We start from the raw sequence: 12,892 nt of genomic DNA, 5'->3' as shown, positions 1-12,892 counted from the left end.
ATTTAAACATCATCTAATAAATTACCACACCCCACATTACACCCCCCTCTCACCCCCCTACCCCCCCACCCCCACCCAAAAAAATTTTTTTTTTTTTAACATCATCTAATAAATTACCACACCCACATTATACCCCCCTCTCACTCCCCCCAGCCCCCTACCCCCCACCCCACCCCCAATTTTTTTTTTTTAAATCATCTAATAAATTACCACACCCCATATTATACCCCCCTCTCACCCCCCCCCCCCCCCCCCCTACCCCCCCCCCCCCCACAAAAATTGACAGTTTTGACGTAAATGCATACATTATGAATGTTAAATGCATATTTTAGTCAAACACACAGACAAACTTTGTTTATTATATAACATGATTTCAGTCTCACACTTCTTAAGGATGTTACATAAAAGGCAATACAACATAAACTATTTGCATATCATTTAAAATGGGATGAACAATGTATTTGTATATTGAAGTGTTTTACCATTGGTTAAAGATAATACATGTTACCTGTATGTTATATCCCTTTATGTTCAGACCTCGGCGTTTGCTGCTACCCCAGATGAGCACTACCGGCAGCTGTACCACCCCAGTGATGGGTACCGGTCCCTGTCCTATGACACACCCACCTCACGCTCCCCAGTCACCAGCTACTCCCCAGCCACACTCTATGCCCCCATCAACAACCCTGTGGGAAGCATCAACAGCATCCCCAATGGCATACCAAGCAAGACTGTCAGACCTGGCGGACCCAACCTCGGCATCATTCGAGAAGAAAACCAGTCTGCCACCTCCTCACACAGTCGATCCGCTAATAAACATACTGATTCAAAGTCCAGAAGAAATGAACAACACATAGATAGACATGCATTTGATAACAAAGGTGTTGAGACAGATATCATTGCTCCCAAGCTGCCACCCCCTCCAAGGGTTGTTCGGTCCTCCAGTGGAGCTTGTGCCGGTACCCAGTCTCATAAGTCCACAGGGAGCCAGTCTACTGGAGCTGGTACCCAGTCAAAAAATAATGGAGCCAGCACCCAGTCTCATGTGTCCATAGAGAGCCAGTCTACTGGAGCCGGTAACCATTCAAGAAATACTGGAGCCGGTAACCAGTCTTATTTGTCAACAGGGAGCCAGTCTTCTGGAACCGATACCCAGTCAAGAAATACACGAAACGGTACCCAGCCACTTGCACCAGAGCAACAACCAATCAGTGACAGGAGGCTGGCAGTGTCAGCCAATGGGAACCATCACATTGAGGACAAGGAGGAGGGGCCAAAGTTTGTCATCTCTAGTGATGATTCTGATTCATCACCGTAGTTTAAAACATTTTAAACACACAGGGTTTTCACCAGGATTTATTGAGTCCTTTATTGCTGGAATCAGTTTTTGGTGTTCATTGTGATTGTTTTAGTTGCATGACAAATTGTCTTGTATTTTAGAAATCACATAAATTAAAGTGTCAATAATCAGTAAATCATCAGTCAATCAATTATTATACACCTCTTTAAAAAGTAAAGAGGGTATACTGGAATTACCTAAACATCTGTATGCTTGTTGGTCTGTTTGTCTGTTGGTCGACTTTTATTTGTCCACAGGATTCTCTTAAACTTTTCTATGTACATCACTCAAACTTGCAGGCATTGATCCATATAATTTAAAGCTCTGCATCTGCCATTTCTATCACCCTATGTAACCAATTACAAAAGTGCTTCACCTTTTTTGAACTAGGCAATCTATGACTCCATGATTATTAAAATGAACTATTAGTAAAATATTTTCTATGAAACCACAGGGCTGAGAGGTTTTATATTGGGTGTGTTACATTGTATATTAGTCCTCTACAAAGTTCTGTTACATTATGCCTCTGGGGCAAACACTGGCCATGCCCTAAATGTCACAAGGTTATATTTACTTGAATATCTAATACAAAATATATTCCTCCAAAATGGCAAGGTTCACAGGTTAAATATTTGGTCCATAAAATCTTATTGTTTACTACACAATTTGTTTCAGTTATGCCCATATGGTAAGAAGTGGCCACACCTTGGGGCTCAGATTATGTATATAGAATTATATATAAAAATATTCGTAAACAAGTGTATGTAACATATTGGTGGTCCTTTACAAAGTTTGTTTTAAACCAGGCCCTTGTCAAAACTGGCCCCATCTCAAATGTAACTATACTTGTATTCACTTGCTTCATGTTACAACATGTGTGTGGAGAGGTATTATTTGTCAAGTCTATTTTTATGCTGAAATAAACCCCAAAATACCTACCTTGATTTTAACTCTTAAATGACTGAATATTTTTGTGGGCTTTATATTACCTATAGTTATTGCTTTTTACAGGTCCCATTGCTAAGTTAGATTCCTATAGTTATTGTTAACTACCTTTATCATTTCTCATTTGGATTCTTATAGTTATTATACCCCCACAAACGAAGTTTAGGGGGGTATATAGGAGTGAGCTTGTCGGTGGGTCCGTATTAAGTGTCCGCTCTCTTATTAAAGTAGTTTTCATCCAATCTTCACCAAACTTGGTCAGAAGTTGTATCTAAATGATGTCTAGTTCAAGTTTGAATATGGGTCATGCCGGGTCAAAAACTAGGTCACAGGGTATCTTAGTGCATTTTAAACCTCACCTTGTTGTCCGCTCTCTAATTCAAGTAGTTTTCATCCAATCCTCACCAAACTTGGTCAGAAGTTTTATCTAAACAATCTCTAGGACAAGTTTGAACATGGGCCATTCCGGGCCTAAAACTATGTCACGGGGTCACTTAGTGCGTTTTTAAACATTGAGCATGGTGTCAGCTCTCGAATTTTAGTAGTTTACATCCGATCTTCACCAAACTTGGTCAGAAGTTTTATGGAGATGATCTTAAGGCCAAGTTAGAACATGGGCCTTTCTGGGTCAAAAACTAGGTCAAGGGGTTACTTAATGGGTTTTAAAAATTGAGAATGGTGTCCGCTGTTTTTTGTGAAGACGACATGCAAAATATTATGTGTCAATGCGGCATGTGGGGGTATTCGTCACGTCTGTGACAAAGCTCTAGTTGCTTACTACTGTTATCATTTCTCATTTGGATTCAAATAGTTATTGCTTGTTACTGTTCCCATATGTCAGTTTGATTCCTACAGTAATTGCTTGTTACTGTTCCCATTTATCAGTTGGATTCCTATAGTTATTGCTTGTTACCATTCCCATTTGTTAGTTGGATTCATATAGTAATTGTTTAAAACTGCTCTTATTTCTCCCAAAGCCAAATGCGCTGATTTAGCACAAACCAGGGCATTTGTTTTTATCACACACATATATTTGTGTTTATTTTTACGTTCAATTCGTTTTCATTGTTTTTAACTATTAGTATTTATATCATCTACTTTGTATAATGGTTTAATGAGTCTAGGACAGTGTGTATCATCACTGGCTATGTCATGAAGTTGTCTGATACATTAGCTGTTGCAAACTAGAATTAGAATTGTATAATTGTAAAATTCATGTTAAATTTGTAAAATGTGAAGTTTTTCAAAGCTCTAAGTCTGCAAATGCAAATTGCCAAGGGCCTTTTGACCACTCTGAACTAATCAGGCATTATGTTGGTTATAATCCAACTTTGAGACATGATGCAATCAATTCAAAATGCACAACAATAACTGAACTGTAAATGAGCCAGAATTGTCATTGATTGATCATTGAATTATTATATTTATTATATTACTATGTTGTATATTTGATGTATAACTTGTTGACATTGCTGCTTACTTTCTTTATGATGTTAACAGTTAACATATTGTTCTGTATCCCATGCTACAGCTGTTATTGTCATTATCCTATTGTTGTCAGTTTATTTATTGTATGGGTGACATAAGACATAAAGATCTGCATTAAATATTTGCATTTTAACCAGGTATTCAAGAAAGTTGAAAATTCTGGTTATAAGATTGGTTATGGTGGTTTTGGGTTTGCATCAAACAGAGGGGTTTTGGTCAATAACTTAATTTTTAACTGACCAATCTTGTTCACTTTTTTATATATCAAGCTAGCATGGTGACCAAGCTTGGGATTGTATTTGGTGTCAAGGTCACTGTTAATGAAAATAGAAAAATGGCTTCTGCTCAATAACTTAATTAAGATGGAGAAAGTGCTCTGAAATTATGTGTGTAGGTAGTTAACCTCCAGAATTAGCTGGGGATTACATGTGAGGTCTCTCTGGTAAAGGTCACTTGGGATTACATGTGAGGTCTCTCTGGTAAAGTAGCTTGGGATTACATGTGAGGTCTCTCTGGTAATGGTCACTTGGGATTACATGTGAGGTCTCTCTGGTAAAGTAGCTTGGGATTACATGTGAGGTCTCTCTGGTAAAGGTCACTTGGGATTATATGTGAGGTCTCTCTGGTAAAGTAGCTTGGGATTACATGTGAGGTCTCTCTGGTAAAGGTCACTTGGGATTACATGTGAGGTCTCTCTGGTAAAGTAGCTTGGGATTACATGTGAGGTCTCTCTGGTAAAGTAGCTTGGGATTACATGTGAGGTCTCTCTGGTAAAGTAGCTTGGGATTACATGTGAGGTCTCTCTGGTAAAGTAGCTTGGGATTACATGTGAGGTCTCTCTGGTAAAGTAGCTTGGGATTACATGTGAGGTCTCTCTGGTAAAGTAGCTTGGGATTACATGTGAGGTCTCTCTGGTAAAGTAGCTTGGGATTACATGTGAGGTCTCTCTGGTAAAGGTCACTTGGGATTACATGTGAGGTCTCTCTGGTAAAGTAGCTTGGGATTACATGTGAGGTCTCTCTGGTAAAGTAGCTTGGGATTACATGTGAGGTCTCTCTGGTAAAGTAGCTTGGGATTACATGTGAGGTCTCTCTGGTAAAGTAGCTTGGGATTACATGTGAGGTCTCTCTGGTAAAGGTCACTTTTGCTAAAAAAAAGCAACAGCAACCAGTGTTTTTTGTCAAAAACAATTAAGTTTGCATTTACCAATCTTTATGAAGTTTTGGACATGTTTGCATTTTGACCTAGCTTGAGGTTGTTTTGGGGCTAGAAAGGTCAAGGTCACCATTAATAAAAATAGAATTACTGCAGAATTACTGCTTCCGCGCAGAAACTTTATTTTGTATGTAGGTAACAGACCTAAATTCTAATTGCATTTGGGGCTTGTTGGGTTAAGGTCAACATCTCTGCTACTTAAAGTATATGAGTGGTTTTAGCTCAATAATTTCAGTTTGGTTAAGGTATTGCACTAACATTTGAGGGTAGGTAGTTAACATACAGACCAAGCATTGAAAGTTGCAATTATTTAATTAAAGTAGATACATTTGTAATAAGTAAACCATTAAAGACCTGGTTATGTGACATTCTTTGTTTCTTGTATTTCTTGTCTTCTTAGTTTAACAAGAGTGTATGAAGAGTTCATGTCCTCATAGTTTAACAAGAGTGTATGAAGATTTCTTGTCTTCATAGATTAACAAGAGTGTATGAAGATTTCTTTTCTTCATAGTTTAACAAGAGTGTATGAAGATTTCTTGTCCTCATAGTTTTACAAGAGTGTATGAAGATTTCTTGTATTCATAGTTTAACAAGAGTGTATGAAGATTTCTTGTCCTCATAGTTTAACAAGAGTGTATGAAGATTTCTTGTCCTCATAGTTTAACAAGAGTGTATGAAGATTTAGAACAGATTAGTACCGTAATCTAGGTTGCATCTTCACACTGCAAGGTTACAGCGGTATATTTAGGATACTGTTATGCTTAATCTTGTTTACTTGTTCTGTAGAAAAATGTAATTGAATCATATAACTCATATTAATCTCATCGCAGTAAATGCACTTTGTTACGGTAAATCTGCAAATGTAAGCCACATTTCTCATTATACTGTTGCCTAAGAAAATTCAATTGTGATCATTGTTTTAAATTGAGGTACATTGTCTTACCATTTATAATTGTGAGGTCTGATTTTACAGATCTGATTATTGACAGCTATTGTTTAGTTTATCCAGTGTTGAAAGCTTTGTTCCCTGAATTGTGTCTCATGGATAATGAAGATAGGTGTACATTTTGAACTTTATTGGACTACAATCATGTGATAACTAAGCTGGTCACTTTTGAAAGGCACTCTTGTCTTAGCTGGCCTGTAAAAAATGCCGTGACATCTAAATTACAATTAGATATTCTCATAACACCTGTTCTTCACTTTGGAATGAACAAAGTCTTTCTGTAAGCTGGCATCTGTAATAATACCTCCGCAAACAATATTTTAAAATGATGTATATAGGTATCAAGCTGTCCCTTGGTTGGTTGTTTTGTTGGTGAATTGTGTTGGTTGGTTGGCTGGTTGTGTTGGTTGCTTGGTTTTCGAGGATGGTTTGTTGTGTTGCTTGGTTTGTCAGTTGTTTGTTCAGGCTGAATAACATGTTTTAAGTTTGTGCAGCACACTACTTCAACATTGCTTAAGCATGGAATTGAAACTTGAAATATGTCATCTCTATGAAGTGCAGATGTTCAACACATGTGCACTGTCTTCGCATTTCTGAGTTATTTTCTCTTGAACATAGCCATTAACAAAAATGTAATGATGCATGTGTATTTCAGAGTCTATTTTTATAGGTACCCTTGCATCTTCACGACTGCATGAATGCATGACCTGCTTATGTGACCCCTCACAGGAAAATGTTAATATTGAGCCATAATAGGTCAAACTTACCACGCCTGCCCAGGTATTTGCCAAAGAAATAATTTTGTGAAAAAAATTGAATCATGTTATGGAATGAACTATTTTTGTATTACTCAAGCTCTTAAAAAACAACGTGAACTATGTCACCACCATGACTTGAAGATTGTCCTTGAACTTTATGGCAGGAGTGTTTTATTTTCAGATTTTTGAAGCAGTTTATTTCCAACTGGAAATATGCTATCTTACTTAAGGTTTAGACTTGCAATTCACAATTTTTGCAGAGATTTTTGTGTTATTTGCCCTTGAAATAAGCCATGTGTTTGACTGCTACTTTTTTCACGAAGTGGTGCAGGTTTCACCTGTTTGCGACAAAGCTCGATCTTTTCATAAGTATTTCTCTGTTGTGCTTATGTATTTTAGGTGTGGAAAATGTTTTCAAAGGGCATTTAAAATATACTTGAACAGATCTTAATAATGAAATAATCTGTACTTCTTAGACAGTATCATATATATACCATGCAGCATGATGCTGTTCCTACATGTGTTAGCCTTCTTTTCTTTTAGACATTGTTTTAACATCCTTTTTGTAATGTTGAAGTTCTATTATCATTTCGTATTGAACATGTATTTGAAACCACTTCAATCATTTTTAGGCCATTTTATTTCTTGTATTTTTATTGTACTTTCAATTGTGTGGTCCATATATTCATTTTTAGAAGTGGTTGAAACTTTCTAATTTGATGAAACGCCTATTTATATAATTATATTCAATGGCGTTGTACAAAACATATATATGTACATAAAGTTAATAAAAAATAAGAGTGATTGATACTATTATGAAGCATTAATTAAAGGATTAATAATCTAAAATTGTGTGATATAAATAAAAATGCTGTAAGAAACTTAAGCAATACAATAATGCCGGCTACAATATTAAAACACAGTAAAAGTAAAATATTATGTAATAAATTGATATAACTAGGGTTAAGACAATAATTGTAATGATATTATGAGCAAATGTTTGGGAACATAAAGACACTGTTTTTAGCTCACCTAATTGCTCAGTGAGATTTTATGACCGGTCTTTGTCCGTCAAACGTCCGTCCGTCCGTCCGTTAACATTTGTTCGTAAACACTCTAGAGGCCACATTTATTTCCGATCTTCATGAAACTTGGTCAGAAGCTTCGTCCCAATGAAATCTCGGTCGAGTTCGAAAGCGGGTCGTGCCGGGTCAAAAACTAGGTCACTAGGTCAAAAAAAAGAAAAAACTTGTAAACACTGTAGAAGTCACATTTCATGCCCAATCTTCATGTAACTTTGTCAAAATGTTTGTCTTAATGATATGTTGGTTGAGTTTAAAAGTGGTTCCGGTCCGTTGAAAAACATGGCCGCCAGTGGGCGGGGCAGTTTTCCTTATTTGGCTATAGAGAAACCTTGTAAACACTCTGGAAGTCACAATTTTTGCCCAATCATCATGAAAGTTGGTCAAAACATTGGTTTTATTGATTTCTCGGACAAGTTCGAAAATGGTCCAGATCAGTGGAAAAACATGGCCGCCAGTGGGCGGGGCATTTTACTCTATATGTATATAGTGAAAACATGTCAACACTCTAGAAGTCACATTTTTGGCCCAATTTTCATGAAATTTTGTCAGAACTTTTGTTTCCTAGATACGCGAGTTAAGTTTGAAAATGGTTCCGGTCTGTTGAAAAACATGGTTGCCAGGGGGACGGGGCAGTTTTCCTTATATTTATATTATAAAAAGGCTTGCTAACAATCATGAATTAAGGTCATGTAACATGCGAGACAACTCTTCTAAATATTGCATTTAAGTTTACAGTAGTTACTCCCCTTTGATTATTAATGTTTTCATAATAATACAGTGTAGTTGTGTTTCATTTATGTGTTGATTGTTATTCGAGGTTGGATGTTTTTATGCCCCCTTTCGAAGAAAAGAGGGCATATAGTGATCGGACTGTCCGTCCGTCTGTCGGTCTGTCTGTCTTTCCGTCACACTTTGCATTTAGGTTTCCAAAAATGCTCATAACTTCTATGTCCCTTGAGATATAACCTTCATATTTGGTATGCATGTGTATATGGACAAGGCCTTTCCTTAGGCACAAATTTTTTTAGCCCTGTGACCTTTACCTTGAACTTGGGGTCCGCGTTTAGGTTTCAAAATCTGAGTTTAAGTTTAAAAAAATGCTCAACTTCTATGTCCCTTGAGATATAACCTTCATATTTGGTATGCATGTGTATATGGACAAGGCCTTTCCATACGCACAGAAATTTTAACCCCTGTGACCTTGACCTTGAACTTAGGGTCCGCGTTAAGGTTTCGAAATCTGTGTTTAGGTTTCGAAAAATGCTCATAACTTCTATGTCCCTTGAGATATAACCTTCATATTTGGTATGCATGTGTATATGGACAAGGCAGTTCCATGCGCACACATTTTTTTACCCCTGTGACCTTGAACTTGAAATAGGGTCCGCGTTTAGTTTTCAAAATCTGCGTTTAGGTTTCGAAAAATGCTCATAACTTCTATGTCCCTTGAGATATAACCTTCATATTTGGTATGCATGTATATATGGACATGGCCTTTCCATACGCACACAATTTTTTACCCCTGTGACCTTTACCTTGAAGTTATGGTCCGCGTTTAGGTTTCGAAATCTGCGTTTAGGTTTCGAAAAATGCTCATAACTTCTATGTCCCTTGAGATATAACCTTCATATTTGGTATGCATGTTTATATGGACAAGGCCTTTCCATACGCACAAAAATTTTGACCCCTGTGACCTTGACCTTGAACTTAGGGTCCGCGTTTAGGTTTCGAAATCTGCATTTAGGTTTAGAAAAATGCTATAACTTCTATCAAAGCGTTTATAGGGGGCATATGTCATCCTATGGTGACAGCTCTTGTTTTTAGCTCACCTGATTGCTCAGGTGAGCTTTTGTGACTGGTCTTTGTCCGTCGTCCGTCCGTCCACATTTGTTCGTAAACACTCTAGAGGCCACATTTATTGTCCGATCTTCATGAAACTTGGTCAGAAGATTTGTCCCAATGATATCTCGATCGAGTTTGAAACTGGATCATGCTGGGTCAAAAACTAGGTCACTAGGTCAAAAAAAAGAAAAAGCTTGTAAACACTGTAGAAGTCACATTTTATGCCCAATCTTCATGTAACTTTGTCTATATGTCTGTCTTAATGATATGTTGGTTGAGTTCAAAAGTGGTTCCGGTCCATTGAAAAACATGGCCGCCAGTGGGCGGGGCAGTTTTCCTTATATGACTATAGAATACCTTGTAAACACTCTAGAAGTCACAATTTTTGCCCAATCATCATGAAAGTTAATCAAAACATTGGTTTTATTTATATGTCTGACGAGTTTGAAAATGGTCCAGATCGGTGAAAAAACATGGCCGCCAGTGAGCGGGGCATTTTTCTTTATATGTACATTGTATATAGTGAAAACATGTGAACACTAGAAGTCACATTTTTTGCCCAATTTTCATGAAATTTGGTCAGATCATTTGTTTCCTTGATACGAGAGTTGAGTTGGAAAATGGTTTCGGTCAGTTGAATAACATGGCTGCCGGGGGGGGGGGGGGCAGTTTTCTTATATTTATATAGTAAAAAAAAAGCTTGTGAACACTCTAGAAGTCACATTTTTTGCTCAATCATCATGAAACTTGGTGAATAGATTTGTTTTATATATATCTCAGATGAGTTTGCAAATGGTCCCGATGGGTCAAAAAACATGGCTGCCAGGGGGGTGGGGCAGTTTTCCTTATGTGACTATATTGAGAGAAACCTTGTGATCGAACACTATAGAAGTCACATTTTTTGCCTAATTATCGTGAAACTTAGTCAATACATTGGTTTTATTGATTTCTTGGACAAGTTGGAAAATGGCTCAGATCGGTGAAACACACTTTTTAGCTCACCTGATTGCTCAGGTGAGGTTTTAGGATTGGTCTTTGTCCGCTGTCCGTCCATCCGTCCACATTTGGTTTGTAAACACTCTAGCATTCACATTTCTCAAGCATTCTTTATCAAAGTTGCTGAAAGATCTTGGTCAAGTTAGATAATGAGCAAAATCACATAAGTAATGCCATAATTATTGCCCTTAGATTGTCGGAATTTTCATTATATTATACAAAATCCTTGTAAGCAAAGTTTGATGTTTGGTAAGGGGGGTCAACTCAAAATATAGGTCACCATTTCAAATCTTACAAAAACAAAAACACTCCCTACGCCAGAGTTTTGGTTCAATAATGATGAAACTTGACCAGGATGTTTGTGGTCAATATCTAGGTCATGTTTGACATTAGGTAAAGATTGAATGAACAGACTCCTCTCAGGTGAGCGAACTAGGGCCATCTTGGCCCTCTTGTTAATTAACTGAAGGGATACATGAAAGGATATTTCTGCACTCTGGCTGTTGGATTCCGCAGCTACCGGTCACCTGTCACCCTTACGGACACGTCTTTAGGGTTTTAACCTTATTTGAACTATTGTGACTACACCTTATTTGAACTATTGTGACTACAAGTCACAAATAGACTGACCAAGTGTGACTACAATACACAACTTGAAGGTTAAAATTACAGTGCAACTAGTGGGGCTAAGTGTGACTAGAAGACAGTTGGATGATGTCATTTTATCATTGAGCAAAGAAGCCCTAATGATTTTTGGTTACTGGTCACTTGTACAATAGATATCCTTGTCGAGCAAAGAAGCCCGCACAATTCTTTAATTTCCTGGTCCTCTGTGTCCTGGTTGTTGGACAAATAAGCCCGTATAACTGTGTCTCGATTATTTTTAAAATCACAGGTTTTTAAATAAAAATAGGTTGTAAAAGTCTCTGAAGAGAAATGTTTTCAAATTCCTTTTGAAAATGTCTATTGAGACAGAAGTCCGGATGCTTGATGGTAGGTCATTCCACAGTTTCGGACCAACAACTCAGAAACTCCTGTCCATGAAAGTTTTTCTCTTTGTGCATTTAACATCATAACATCCGTCATACCAGACAGTAGATCGTAGGTTACATGCTGGTACTTTTTCAGTTAAAAGTTCTGTAAGGTATTTTTGCGCGTGACCAACAGAACAATTATACATGAAGGTCAGTTATTTGAATGTTATCCTGGCCTTTACTGGTTGCCATTGTAGTTCATACAAAGCATCTTTTGAACTGTCATATTTCTGTCGGCCGAGTACCAATTTGGCACACATGTTTCGGATACGTTGCATTTTGTTTATTTCGCATTGAGCTGTTCCATACAAGATGAGATTACAATAATCCAGATGGGATATTACCAAGACAAAACAAGTATTTCTGTTGCTTTTTTTTAAGTATTTCCTTATGTTTTTGATTTTAAGGTAGTTGTACATGGCTGTACGGCACTTAATTTTGATGTGTTCTTTAAAATTCAGTGTTTCATCTAAATATGCACCCAAATACCGTATGCATTTTTCTGCTTTAAAGGGGCCTTTTCACAGATTTTGGCATATTTTGAAGTTTGTCATTAAGTGCTTTATATTGATAAATGTAAACATTGGATCTTAAAAGCTCCAGTAAAAAATCAAGAATAAAATTTAAAAAAGGAAAAATAAGTAGCCGGTACCAGGGCTCGAACCAGTGACCCCCGGAGTCCTGGAGTTAGTCTGAAGTAAAAACGCATTAGCCCTCTGCTATTCCGCCGGGTATGCACAGTGTAAGTATTTTATACCTTATATAAGCAATCTTCGTAGTTTCGTAAATTTAAACGACATCAACAGAACTCTCCAAATTATTCAATCGTTTCGCGTTGCAACGCAGCAGTCACTTTATAATTTTTAGGTTTTCAAATCGTCAAAAGATACATATAATGCCTATATTGGACTATGGTAAATGTTCAGTAATACTGTTTTCTCACAAATATCATAACTAAAACAAAAATTTGCGAAGCTGAAACAACTTTTTTCAATTTTGTCAATTTACCAAACCGTGAAAAGATTCCTGTAACAGTTGTCGTAATGAATGTTGTTCTTGCATAAAACAAATGTCAATCAAGAAACACTTATTTATAGATCTTTGCATTCAATTGTTTTTGTTAATGATCTGTTCATGAAACTTGTCATATTTTGTTAATGTTTGTTTTCTAATTGTTGATATTTTACATTTCTGTTTGCTGAAGGTGTGTTCTTGGATTTATTGAATCATGCTTATAATTTCTG

The 12,892-nt window shown here is 37.0% G+C and overlaps 1 pseudogene; it reads left to right on the top strand.

The window, feature by feature from the left end:
* LOC127853914 (uncharacterized) overlaps positions 1-12,892 on the top strand; it is a 31,486-nt pseudogene extending 18,594 nt beyond the window's left edge.

Source organism: Dreissena polymorpha, chromosome 12 (assembly GCF_020536995.1).
Source record: "Dreissena polymorpha isolate Duluth1 chromosome 12, UMN_Dpol_1.0, whole genome shotgun sequence".
NCBI lineage: Eukaryota > Metazoa > Mollusca > Bivalvia > Myida > Dreissenidae > Dreissena > Dreissena polymorpha.
This window is presented reverse-complemented; position numbering and strand designations above follow the sequence as displayed.